Below are 13,982 nucleotides of genomic sequence, written 5' to 3'. Positions count from 1 at the left end.
ACACCAGTCACACCAGATTAGCATCCATCCTAATGACCTCGTTTTAACTTCATTACCTCTTTAAAGGCCCTGTCTCCAAATACAGTCACATTCTGAGGTACTGGGGGTTAGGACTTCAACATAAGAATTTGGGGAGGGGCACAAGTCAGCCCATAACCCCCTCCACACTGTGCATTCTCACTGCCACTGCTCAAGATGCACCCCTACCACTTCTCACCTGGTAGCACAGTAGCTCAGCCCTTTAGTACCCAGTACCCAGACTCCAGATTCATCTCCGTGGTCAGCTCTCCCTGACCATGCTCAGAAAGCTTCCAGAGCTCCCTAGTGTCTCCAGAATAAAGCCTGAACTTCTTAGCCTGACATTCAAGGCCCTTCAGAGGCTGGCTCCAACCTGCTTTTACAATCCTCATTGCAATCAGGGCCAGGAAAAATGGCAATGTTGTCTAGCGCCTTGCTATTCAAAGTGTAATTCGTGGATCTACAGCATCAGCATCACCCGGGAGCTTGTTAGAAATGCAGAGTCTCGGGCCAGAATCTGCTGAATCAGAATCTGCATCACCTGCACACTGATCCGTACGCACACTGAAGTTTGAAAGTTTCCAGATAACAGTGGTATCAAGAGAGGGACTCAGGAATGGTCACCTTGTTGGGTCAGAAACTTGATTTTGTCCTGACAAAACCGTCCAATTCACAAGAGTCTGTGATGCACAGCAGATGACAATTCTGAACAAATAAGTGAACTTGACTTCCCAAGGCTATTAAGAATGCCTAACTCACAAGCATAAACAAAGGAAAAGGTTGCTAGAGCTGACTCCCCGATGGGAAAGGCAAGCTTCTCTCCTCTCACTGCCATTCAGCAAGCATTTACAGAGGCCCTGCTGAGTGCCAGGCTAGGTGCTGGGCATTGGGCATGTGGAATGAAAGGAAACGTGAGCTTTGTCCTGTAGGAGCTCACAAACCAGGAAAGGAGACAGACCACAGAGACACGCATTCCATATCCAGTGTGCATGCCAAGGGCATCCACCCACCCACCCACTCCTTCCTCCAGCATCAGTTCTTGGAACCCATGATGCTCTGCTCTCGGGACCTTTGCACACTCCATCCCTCCCGCCTCAAATCCTTCCCATGCCTCCCCTCTCTGCCCGGTCCCTGGGCCTGGCTAAATCTTATTCATCTTTTAGATTTCAGCTGAGACGTCACTTCTAGACAAAGGCTGCCCACCTAACCTGAGAACAGGGGCCCTTCTGGGCTCCCATGACTCCCCTCCCTCCACCACTTCCCTTACTGTGGCATTTTTCATAGTTCAGAGTGAATTTCCTGTGTGTTTCTCTCTTTCTCCTTGAAAGCTGAGGTCATTATGAGGGCAGGATGCTTGTTTGCTGTGTTTGCTGTAATTTCAGGTATTTCTTAAACATAAAAAATAATAGTAATACTAGTCAGCTTTTGTTGAGCTCCTACTATGTGCCAGGCACTGTCCTAAGTATTTATTTGTGTTAACTCTTTTAATCCTCACAACTTCCCAGTGAGGTGGGCACTGTTATTTTTCCCATTTCGCAGATGAAGAAATAGAGACACAGAGAAGTTTAGTAACTTGCCCAAGGTATCACAGCTATTAGTGGCAGAGCAGATATTCAAACCCAGGCAGCCTGGCTCCAGAGTCTGTATACCTGATAAGGGGGTGGTTAACTCTATGGGGGAGAGGTCAGATGTCAGAAAGTCTTCAGCAGGAACAACACCTGAGCCAGGTTTTGAAGGGTGAATAGGAGTTTGCCATGTGGAAAAGGAGCAGGGCTTTGCAGAACTGACAATCTGTAATCTGGGCCCCACCTGTCAGTGCAACAGCATTTTCCTGAAGGTCAGGTGGAAGGTAACCGACAGCACTGGATACTGGCCGACCAGGCTCAGACAGAGTGATTGCCTTGGACAGCGTCCAGTTTCAGCCTGAGTCACCCACAGGTGGGGCAAGGCAGGTTACACACGCCCTGGGGCTCTGGTCCTTCAGTCCCTGTGTGGGTGAGAAGTACACACCCCTCCCTTCTTGCCCCAAGATTCAGGGCTCACTCCTAAACCATGCCCCCATTCCTTACAGGGATTGGCTCACCACCTCAGAAGGAAGGTCCCAGCAAGCACAGCTCCGGGCAGGTGCAGGCCCAGAACAGACCTGGAGCCTGTGAGCAGAGCCCGGGAGTTTCCCCACAACCCCATTCAGGCTGTCCTCAGCCTGACCTTACAAACTCTGGGAGCCTCCTCTGGCTTAGGAGTCCCTCAATTTGTGTGTGTGTGTGTGTCTGTGTGTGTGTGTGTGTATAAGATTGGCCCTAAACTAACATCTGTTGCCAATCTTCCTCTTTTTGCTTGAGGGAGATTGTTGCTGAGCTAACATCTGTGTGGCAATCTTCCTCTATTTCATGTGGGTCGCTGCCACAGCGTGGCCTGATGAGTGGTGCCAGGTCCACACCTGGGATCCGAACCAGCGAAACCCTGGCCACCAAAGTGGAGTACATGAACTTCACTATACCACTGGGCCGGCTCCTAGGAGTCCCCCAATTTTTAAAGCCCCAGAACCTTTTTAAGAAACTGGATCTCAAGGGGACCCTAGTATATAAAATAGATTAAGAGGTGGTGCTGTTCAGCTCCCCACGTCCACTGACCCTGTCCCTGGGAAGTCCCCATGCTCTGATCTAGCCCAGCCACCTCTTTTTACTGTTGGGAAAACTGAGGGAAGAGCTTTGCCAAGAACACAGAGCAAGCCAGGGCCAGAGCCTGGTCAGGAACTCACGTCTCCTGAGTTGGACCAGCGCTCTTCTCGAAAAACAGCCCCATCTCTCCCATCCTCCCTGTCCTGGCCTCTTGAATGCAATCTGGAAGATTCTACACCCACTGTCATTCATACCATTCACTCATTCATTCAGCAAACCTGTACTAGGCTCCTTCTAAGCGTCAGGCACTGAGTTGGGCCCCTGACTTTAGGGGGTGGCAAACTGTTGTGTAAGAAAAACACATTCGCAGACATTTACAATCCCCTCTGACAAAGCCACAGCCAAGACCACTCACCACATTTCCAGGACCTAGCACATAGTAGGAGCTCAATAAATATGTGGGGCACACTGAGTAAGGGTGACGTGGGGATGGTGGGCTGACAAGGCGGGAGGATCAGGTTAGACTTCAGAGCCCCTCCCTCCACTCTCCCTCCTCCCAGCCCTCAGCACCTCCTCGGTGATGATGGGCTGAAGACAACAGAACTCAGAGGCAGACTCTGCCTGAGCTCCCAGCCTTGAGCGCTGGTTGTTCTAGACCTGCGTTGTCTGACCGAGGGCCACGAGGCCCAAGTATCTGCTTCAATTTAAATTAACTACAATTAAATAAAATTTAAAATTCAGTTTCCTAGTTTCACTAGCCACATTTCAAGTGCCCAGCAGCTGCCTGGGGCTAGTGGCAACCATACTCCATAGCACAGGTTAGAGACATTGGCGTTGTCACAGAAAGTCCTTTTGAACCATGCTGCTCATCTGCAACAGCGACTCCCAGATTTTGAATTTCAGGCCCAGTACGTGTTCAAAGTTATTTTGGAACTGACATAATATTACTAACTCTTCATTTTGCCAGAAAAATTTAAAAGCAGTAATGACGAAAAAAAAAAAGAACACGAACACTAAAAGTAATATGTGGGGCTGGCCCGGTGGCCTGCTGGTTAAGTTCGGCGCACTCTGCTTCAGCAGCCTGGCTTTGGTTCCTGGGCATGGACCTACACCACACATCGGCAGCTGTGTTGTGGTGGTGACCCATACACAAAAAATAAAGGAAGATGGGCAACAGGTGCTAGCTCAGGGCGAATCTTCCTCAGCAAAATAAATAAAAAATAAAAGTAATATGAAATTCTTCATTGGGTCATGGGTTTAAAAAACCCACATTAAGGGATATTCATGGAACAGTTGGAGAAATTTGAATATGGATTGTATATTGGATAATTGTACTGTGGTTACGTAGGAGACCGTCCTTGTTCTTTGGAGATTAAGGGTGGAGGATTTAGGGGTGAAATATGAGGATGTCTGCAATAACTCCATTGTGGTTCAGAGAAAAAAAGTACTATATATACAAATATATATGTGTGCGTATGTGTATACATAGAGTGAGACAGGGAGAAAGGAAGCAAATGTGTCAATATGTTAACAACTGACAAATCTAGGTGAAACTTACAGGAATGCTCATTGTACTGTTTCTGCAACTTTTCTGAAAGTTTGAGAATTTTTCAAAGTAAAAACTTGGAGGGGAAACAAGAAGTCAAGGTATCGGTTACTCTACTGCTGGGCAGAGCACGCGGGGTCTTGTGGGCCTGAGCTGATGCTCTGGTTCTTGATGTGGGGCATTGGTTACACAGCAGTGTGGTGGGTCAAACTGTACCCTCCTCGCCCCCAAAAAATATATCTACCTGGAATCTGTGACTGTGACCTTATTTGGAAAAAGGGGTTTTGCAGATGTAATTAAGTATCTTGAGATGAGATCATTCTGGATTAGGGCAAGCCAGAGACACAGAGAAGAAGGCCATGTGAAGATGGAGGCAAAGATGTTGGAGTGATACTGCTATAAGCTAAGGAACTCCTGGAACCACTAGAAGCTGGAGAGTCAAGGAGGGTTCTCTAGAGCCCGCAGGGGGTGTGTGGCCCGCCGACACGTTGATTTCAGACTCCTGGCCTCCATACTAAGAGAATAAGGTTCTGTTGTTTGAAGCCACCAGGTTTGTGGTAACTGGTTACAGCAGCCCTGGGACACTAACATAGCTGTGTCCACTTAACAAAAATTCATCAATCTGTGCATTTAAGATTTGTGCACATTTTTCTAGGTATGTCATACTCCTTTAAAAATGTACTTAAATAAATTAGAATGACTACCATCAGCAATCATTTACTTAAAAATTTTAAAAGACAAAGTTTATAATCTCAAAATAAAAAATGGGTCCCTAAAATGAAATTTAACTTTATGACACTCTTTTCCTTCATTTTGCTAAGAATCTGCAGACAGAGCTCATCATGGATAAGCACCCGCTGCAGAGGGACTGAGTCAGAATCACCTGAGGAGTTTTAAAAAATACAGAACCCCAGACAGAGAGGTCACCGGGACAGGGCAGAGAGTCCAGAAACAGACCTGGCTGCAGGTGGGAATTCAGTATACGCTCAAGGTGGCCTTTCAGATTAGTGGGAGGAGACAGATTATTCAAGATGGCGTTGGTTCAACTGGCTAGCCACTTGGAAAAAAATAAAGCTGTATCTCTATCTTGTTCCAATCACCAAAATAAATTCCAGATGGATGGAAATTTTAATTAAGAAAAACATCCTAAAAGGACTACAAAACAATGTGAAATGTTTTCCTTTTACAATCGTGAGGTAGGAATTTCCTCTAACAAACATTTACGGAACATTTATTCTCTACCCGTGTGCTTGGCGCTCGCGGGAGGACAAGAGGAGATGCTGGCCCTCGGGGAGCTCACATCAGCGAGGATGAGGACCCAGAACAGCGGTTCCCAGGTTAAGACTTCACTAAACGTTAATAAGAACTTCAACATTATTTGGTTTTCAATAATCTTAGGTTGGGGAAAGTATTTCTATGCCTAATGCAAAACCACAAAGCTATTATGAAAAAGATTAATAAATTTTACTACAGAAAAACAAATGGCCAAAGAACCAAAATAAAACAAATGGCTCTGACGGGAGGAAGGAATGGAGATAGACTGCTTAATGAGCATGAGGTTTTCTTTTGGGGTGATAAAAATGCTGTGGAACTAGACAGAGGTGGCGGTTGCCCGACATTAGGACTATACTAAATACTACTGAACTGTAAATTTTAAAGTGATTAATTTTGTTATGTGAATTTCACTTCAATAAAAAATAAATAAGAATACAATTTTTAAATTCAACCAAAAAAACCCCAATGCCCCACTGGGAAAAAATTTACAACACAAAAGGGAGACAGATAATTCATTTCCCTAATATACAAAGGGTTCTTACAAATCGACAAGACAAAGATGAACGATCTGGTGTTGGTGAGGGCCTGGAGCAACAGACAACTTCGTATATCACTGGTAAGAATGTAAATCGATGTGAACTTTTGGGAATGTAATTTGATAATAATTTAAGTGGACACAACTTTTGATCCCAGCAACTTCACTGCTTAGTAATTTCAATGCTTTGCACCTTAGCAATTTCACTGCTAAGATTTTTTTCTTACAAATACACTCACACAAGTGTTCATTGTACTATTCCTGCAACTTAAGCAAACATATAGGTTCAAAGATGTTTATTGCTGCACCGTTTATAACAGCAAAGAAACAACCTAAGTGCCATCAGCAGGGAACTGGTTAAATGTGGTACCTCCATAAAGTGGAATCCTAGTTATTAAAATGAATGAGGCACAGGGGCCAGCCCCATGGCCTAGTGGTTAAGTTCAGTGAGCTCTGCTTCGGCAGCCCAGGCTGGTTCCCAGGTGCAGACCTACACCACTTGCTGGTGGTCATGCTGTGGCAGTGACCCACATACAAAACAGAGGAAGACTGGAAACAATGTTAGCTCAGGGCGAATCTTCCTCAGCAAAAAAAAAAATCACAAAGAAAGAGATACACCTACATGTGCTTATGGAAAACCATCCAAGACAAGAACTATTAAGTGTGCTGGGGTGGGGTGGGAAGCAATGTCCACAACAGTTAGTATTATATATCCAGTGTGTGCAGATTCTTAAAACATTTCTGGAGGGTACACAAGGAACCAACAACAGTGATCACCTCCAGAACATCACTGTGAGACTGGGGGACAGGGAGAGAGATTTTTCTTGAACTTCATACCTTTTCATACTTCTTGAAGTTTTCTTTAACCACGAACATATATTACTTTTTAAGCTTAATTTTTAAATTATGAAATAGCTTAGGCATAGGAAAACTGTAGATAATAATGAAACAAGCCCACATTAAGTAATTTAACATGAGAGACAATTTGAAGACCCCTGTGCACCTTTCTATGACCCCACTTCCCTCCTCCCTCCCTAGAGCTAACACCATTCTGAATTTGGTATTATCGGACATCCATGTTTTTATTCCCATGCATTAAAAAATTTTTTTTAAATTTTCTTATCGATAAAAAACATTGTTTTGCATGTTTTATCCTTTATATAAATAGTGTTAATCTATACAGTATAGCTCTTAGACCCAGGCAAGGCGGTTCTTGGACCCCCAACTTTAGCGAGGTCTCCCCCTGGACCCTCACTGTCGCTGCCCCTCTCCCTGGGGCGAGGAGTTCAAGGAATGTGCACACTGGGAGCCTCGGAGCCTCTTCAAGGCCACAGTCAGGGTGCCTGGGACCCCAGAACTCCTTGCCCAAACAGCTGCCAGCCCTATGCAGCAGCTATACAGGACTCTTTCCAGGATCCATCCTCTTGAGGGCGGGCCATCCACCTAAGTGTGCACCCCTAGGCCAGAAGGGTGGCCGAGGGCGGCTGTTTGGGGAGGGGTAGGGTGGGGAGAAAATGGAGCTGAACCTGGGCTAGAGAGCCCCCACAGAAAACAGGGGGAGAGTGGGCTGCAGATGGTGGTGGGCGTCCGTTTGTATTCTTGCGTTGAACTCTCCTCCCCCCGCATATACACACATTACATTCTGTGCATTTGGCAACTTGCTTCTCCACTCATTATATTTTTGAGCATTTTCTATTCTAATATCTACGTTATTGGTTTTTCGATCCCATACAGCATTTCTTCAAAGTTTTAAGTTTTTCAGATGGCTGGCCCCTCACCCAGAAGATTCTGACTTGGGGGAGGGGCTAGTGGGGCTGAAGCATCTCCGTCTTTGGAAGCTCTGCGTGATGCAGCTCGGCAGCCCGGCTTGGGAAGCACGGGGAGATGAGCCCCTCTTAGCATGTCCCTGGCTTTGCACAGGCTCACAGCGTCACTTCCTGCGGTCCCTCCCTGTGGTCCCCAAGGTCCGCCTGGACGAGCCGCGGCACCGGCCGCGAACCCAGGGACCTGGTTCCGGTCTGGGAGACCTGACGGAGGCAGCGGGCGCCCCCTGCTGGACACAAACGCGAGCTGCGCGGACGGGTCCCTCCCTGCCTCCACCGTGCCGCCCTCACCCAGCCCTTCCCCGAGACTTTACTGCTCATTTAAGGCCTACTCCACTTGGACACAAATAATCGCCATCTCTTATGCTTTCAAAACACGTTCTCACATAGCACTGACATTCTAACAGCTTCCTTTTATGGAGCCTTTTTAGGGATGAAGGAGAGCCTGGTTGAGGATCGGCGGGACTCAACTCCTGGTCCATCCTCTTATCACTGTGTGACCTCCTGGCAAGTCACTGGACCTCTGAATAACTCAGTTCCTCATGAATAAAATGGGACAGTAATTCCGCCTACCTCGTAGGACAGCTTTGAGGATTAGAGTTTAAAGTGGGTCCTGCCATGCAGCAAGAACTAGCTACTAGTGGAGGCCTGCCCCAGGGCTCATTTCTCACAGCCACAGAGCTTACTTGTGCCAGCGGCTGTTCTATGTTCTTTCCGCTGGTTATGACTTAATCATCACACCTCCATGAGGTGAGTGCACTTATATTCACTCCCGCTTTACAGAGGAGGAAACTGAGGCACAGAAAGGTCAAGCAACTTGCCCAAAGGCTCACAGCCTGTCAGTGGTGGAGCATGATTTGAACCCTGGCATTTGTACTCCAGAGCCCATACTTTTGTACGTGTGTGTGAGGAAGATTGGCTCTGAGCTAACATCTGTTGCCAATCCTCCTCTTTTGCTTGAGGAAGATTATGGCTGAGCCAACATCTGTGCCAATCTTCCTCTATGCGTCGCCACACTGTGGCTTGACAAGCAGTCCGGGCCCAGGATTCGAATGCGTGAACCCTGGGCCACCAAAGCAGAGCGTGCGAACTTAATCACTACGCGACCAGGCCAGCCCTGCAGAGCCCCTACTTTGAATCACTACATCTTCATGGCAATCTGGTAAGGCATGTACTGTGCCCATTATACAGCTGGGAACCCTGAGACTTGGAGAGGTGAAGTGACTTCCCTCAGATCACATGACTAATTAATACTGGAGCCCTGGCCTGGACTTGCCCCAGATCTGTCTCTTTGCATTGTCTCGTGTAATTCCATGACAACCCAGCAGGCATCGTGACTCTGTGTGACAAGTGAGGACACTGAACTGAGATGGTTGAGTGACTTGCTCAAGGTCACAGAGGCAGTTAGTAGGGAGCTTTTTCTGTTGGGGGCGAGGCCCAAGGACGTTCTACTCAGGGCCCAGCACCTCTGTGGTGGCCTGCTGCAGCCCCTGGTCATCTCTTGTCTTTATGATCAGAGCAGAGTCCGAGTTTAGCAACAATTGCTTCTGGGCCAGCCTCAGCACAGCTGTCAAAGTCATGCTCTCAAGCTGTCACTCAGCCTGAGCCTGGCCTGGGCATTGGCTCCTGGGGCTTCCTGTATGGCTTAGGGCTCAGGTTCCATTCCTCTGCCCTCTGGGAGGCAGCTGGTTCCGTGGAAGGAGCAGGAGTTTGGAGCCAGACAATCCAGGGTTCAAATCCAGCTGTGCCCCTTCATTTCTGCACAACCTTGGGTGAGTTTCCTCACCTCCCTGAACTCCCATTTCATCACCTCTCATTACACTCAAATGAGGGTAATGCTGGGTGCTTTGCAGGCTCCTCTGAGGGTGAAATGCAATAAAGTACGTACAGCATCTGGTACACAGTAGGTGCTCAACAAATGTTAGATCCCTTGGCTAGTCCTTTGCTCCAGACCCTTGTCTCCTGGTGCCCATGCGCCCTCCTCACAGGCCCAGAAGTCCCCACCTTCCCTTCCGAGATGGTCCCTTGACCTGCACAAGATGTCTCCGAGCCAGGCCTGGGCTGGTGTAGAACACACAACCTCTGCGGTGCCTGAGCAGAGGGGAAGGGCATACAAGCGCTGGCTCACAGGCAGGACAACATTACTGGGTATAACTCAGTCATTGTTCAATGGCCCAGTGAACACTGATGTGGCACCTCCTGTGTGCCCGTAACTGTTCCTGGGAGCGTAGCTACAGCGGTAAACAGGAAAGACAAGACCCCTGTCTGAAACACATCAGCAAGAGCTGATCTGCTCAGCGTTCAGCTGCTGGGCCGGCACCGGCCATGAGGACCATCCAGGAGGACACGAGGCCCCTTTACTGAGGACTTGCACTGTTTTCCATACATTGCTTCACTTAATCCTCACAGATACCATATGAAGTATTAATATCATCCCTAACTGATAGGTGAGGAGACAGAGATGTTGAGAGTTAAGTAACTTAAAGGGTAGCTGGGGGCTGACTGCACAGTCTGATTCCAGCGCCTGAGTTTAACTGCACGGCTGCACCTTCTCCCTTTCACTCCTCAAGGTTTCTACTGTCATTCCCATTTTACAGATGAGGAAAATGAGACTCAGAGGGAATGAAGGCTGTCCAAGGTCACACAACATATAAATGTAGGTGCCGGGATATTTGGACCCTAGGTTTGGCCTGACTCTAGACCCCATGTTACCCCTACCAAGCGCTGACTCATTCAACAACCATATTCTTCCCAGCAGAGAAATAAATCAGACCCAGGCCTGGCCTTGGGAGGCTCAGTCTCTTGAGGAGGCTCGGGGGTCAGTGGTAGCCTCACACCGTGGTATATGGTATAACATAGGCCTGTAGAGCGTGCTAGGGGAATTATACCATGGAGACTGCAACTCTACTGGGGAGGAGCCCCAGAAGACCTCCTGGAGGAGGTGATGCTTAAGCTGGACATGGAAAGATGAAATGACTAGAAGGATCACATGGAGTTGGTGGGAGGGGGATAGCCTGACGACACATACAGGATGTGGCCTCTTCCTAGGTGCGGGACTATCTGGGCCAGTTAATTTTCCTGTTTCTCACAAATCCATTCTCTGTCATTCTCCCATTCACTCCATATGGCAGAAGCTGATCCCTGCACACCACCTTTCCTGAGCTCCCTTGCCAACTGGCCTCTGGCTAGGTTTGGCCCAGGGGAAGCCCTGGTGAGAAACTAGAGAGGAAGAGGAAGGGAGAAGCCAGGGTACTTCTCCCCATCTCTCTGAGCCTTGGGGGAGGGTGGAGAAGGGGGGCAGCTTCATCAGCTACAGTGTCTCCTCCACAGTTGAAGCTCTTGCTAGAAAGGCCCGTGGTGGTCCCAGCTCCTCTCTGGGTGGCCCCCGTTCCTGGTCTCCGTAATGCCCTTTATAGCTCCAGCCCTGGGGGAGGTCGTGGCTTCCTGAGTTGCTAATCTCATGTTTGCCCCAATCTCGCTGGTCGCTTTTTCCACCCATCAAACAATTTTGTAACTAATTCTCCATGTTAGATTCCCTCTCTAGAATTTTCCTCACTGGACCCCTGATGTTCTGTATGTCTGTTTCCTTGTCTATACAATGAGGGTTCATTCATTCATTCAACAAATAGGTATCTAGTAGCTTCCTTCTGACTACAAAACTGTGCTAAGTGTCGGGAAGGAATATCACAGGAAACGAGAGTAAAAGGCCTGGAGATCCGGGGACCGCCCACCCCTCACGTCTCCACAATGATCAGAAGAGGTGTTTGCTTAAACGTCGCCTGCCGCCTGGCTCTCGGGAATTGCCATCACAGGCAAACACTATTTGGACTACAGCCTGCTTTCTGAATCCAAGCACTCCAGTCCTAGGGCCTTTCCCCACTACCCCTTCCCGCCTCCAATCCTGAAAGAGAAAGATTTAGGACACATGAAAGGAAGCCTTAACTTACACCATGGGAAGTCAACTTAGGGGACTCATTATCCCAAGTGGTGTGGTAAGTTTTAAGCTATAAATAGGTTTTTTTTTTTTTTTAAAGATTTTATTTTTTCCTTTTTTCTCCCCAAAGCCCCCCCCCCCGGTACATAGTTGTATATTCTTTGTTGTGGGTCCTTCTAGTTGTGGAATGTGGGACACTGCCTCAGCGTGGTTTGATGAGCAGTGCCATGTCCGCGCCCAGGATTCGAACCAACGAAACACTGGGCCGCCTGCAGCGGAGCGCGGGAACTTAACCACTCGGCCACGGGGCCAGCCCCTATAAATAGGTTTTTAAGAACAGGTTTAGCTAACCCATAGACGGCAGTGGCACGGAGAGAGGGTAGACATGAGCACCCACCTGCTGACTGCCTACCTCAGCTCTGCTGCCCTCCTGGGGCATCGAGCACAGTGGAAGGAGCACTGGACTGGGAGTCAGGAAACGAGGGTTTGAGTCCCAGCTCTGGTGACCACCAAGTGCATGAGCTTGGAGAAGTCACCTCCCTGCTCCTGAGCCTCAGTTTCCTCATCTGTAACATGGGAATATTGAGAGTACCTAGGATCCCTGGCTGTTGTGATGGTTACAGTTTGAAAATGCAAATGAAGCACCCATGGCAGCCCTGGTACTGTAAGTGCTCGGTAAACATTCGCTAGTCTGATTAGTATCTGCTGCAGGAGATCTGGCCTGGAATGGCAGCCCTCTCCGTTAGACCAGGAAACTTGCTGTGTGATCTTGAGCAAGTCACTTTCTCTCTGGGCTTCAGTTTGCTCATCTGTAAAATGGGGAAATAGTAACCACCTTGCCTGGCTCAGCAAAAGATCAAGTATCATCTAAGAACAAAGTATTATTGCTATTATTACTACCTGAGAAATGGCACAGCAATCTGAAAGTGTGCAGTCTGGAGCCAGACGGCCTGGCTTTCAATCCCAGCTCCACCCCTTACTTAGCATCCTTTACTGTTCTGTGCTTGTTTTCTCACATGTAGAATGGAGATAATAATGGCAACTCTCTCACAGGGTGGCTGTGAGGATTAAATAAATTAATGTAGGTAAAGTGCTTAGAGCAGTCACTGGCACAGAGTATTTTCAATATTATGATTACTAAGCATACTTCACATGGTACCTAAGTTGCCTAGGTCTTTGGAATCAGACAGACCTGTGTCTGTATCCCAGGTCCACTCTCTTGGCTGTGTGACCTTGGACAAATCACGTCCCCTGAGCCTCAGCTTCCTCCTCTCTACAATAGAAGACGATAACCCCTGTTTCCTTAAGGTACCATGATGCGGCAAAGCCTGGCACTTGGTAGGTGCTCAGTGAAAGCGCGTTCCCTCCTCTTTCCCTCTTGGCTCCTCTCCTCAGCATTTTTCTCAGCGGTCCATGTGCACGTCCTTCTGACCAAGATGCCCTCATTGCTTCCAGAAGTCTCCCCATCAAAGCTGAGGCCAGAACTACAAACTGCATGTTCTGGTGGGAAGAATCTTGGATTAACAGTCAGAAAACCAGGGTTGGCTTGCCCGTATTTGTAATGGAAGGATTCTGATATGTTGTTTCCAAGGAGCCATGACCTTGGGCCATGAGCTTTCCCTGTCTGGGTCTTGAGCTCCTCTTTTGTTCCTTGATGAGGCTGTTACCTTCTACAGCATGACATTCGGCAACCCTGTGATTCAGCAGCAAAGGCAAAGTTAGGTTTGGGACTTGGTTGGGCTGGGGATGGGAATGGCTGCTGTGGGTTACTCCTGAGTACCCTGACATCCCTGGGGGAGGTGACTCAGTCAGAGGCAGGATACATCCTATTGGCATGGGGTAGGGGTTGAGGGTGGCTCTGCAGGGCGGAGGCATCAGGTCCACGTGGGAAAATCGCCCAGAAAGTGCAAAACCTGCCATGTTGATGCAGCTCTCCAGGGCTGCGCTGGAGGCCTGGTCCTGCTGGATGGGAGGGAGTGGGGACGAGGGGGCCTAGCCCATCCAGAAGCCTCATGCTCTATTCCCCCTACCAAAACCTGCTCCTAGGAAAGGTCCAGGGAAACCCCCTCACACTCAGGCACAGACAAATTACAACAGCTCAAAGCACTTCTTGTCCTTGTAAATAGGTTTTCTTTACAGGAGTTTTTTGAGGTTCTTCCCCTGCGCCCGAAATTTGTATTTTTCAACTGAGGAAAATTAACCGTGCAAGACAGAGACTTAGCGACAACCT

This window comes from Equus caballus, chromosome 22 (assembly GCF_041296265.1).
Source record: "Equus caballus isolate H_3958 breed thoroughbred chromosome 22, TB-T2T, whole genome shotgun sequence".
Taxonomy (NCBI): Eukaryota; Metazoa; Chordata; class Mammalia; order Perissodactyla; family Equidae; genus Equus; species Equus caballus.
This window is presented reverse-complemented; position numbering follows the sequence as displayed.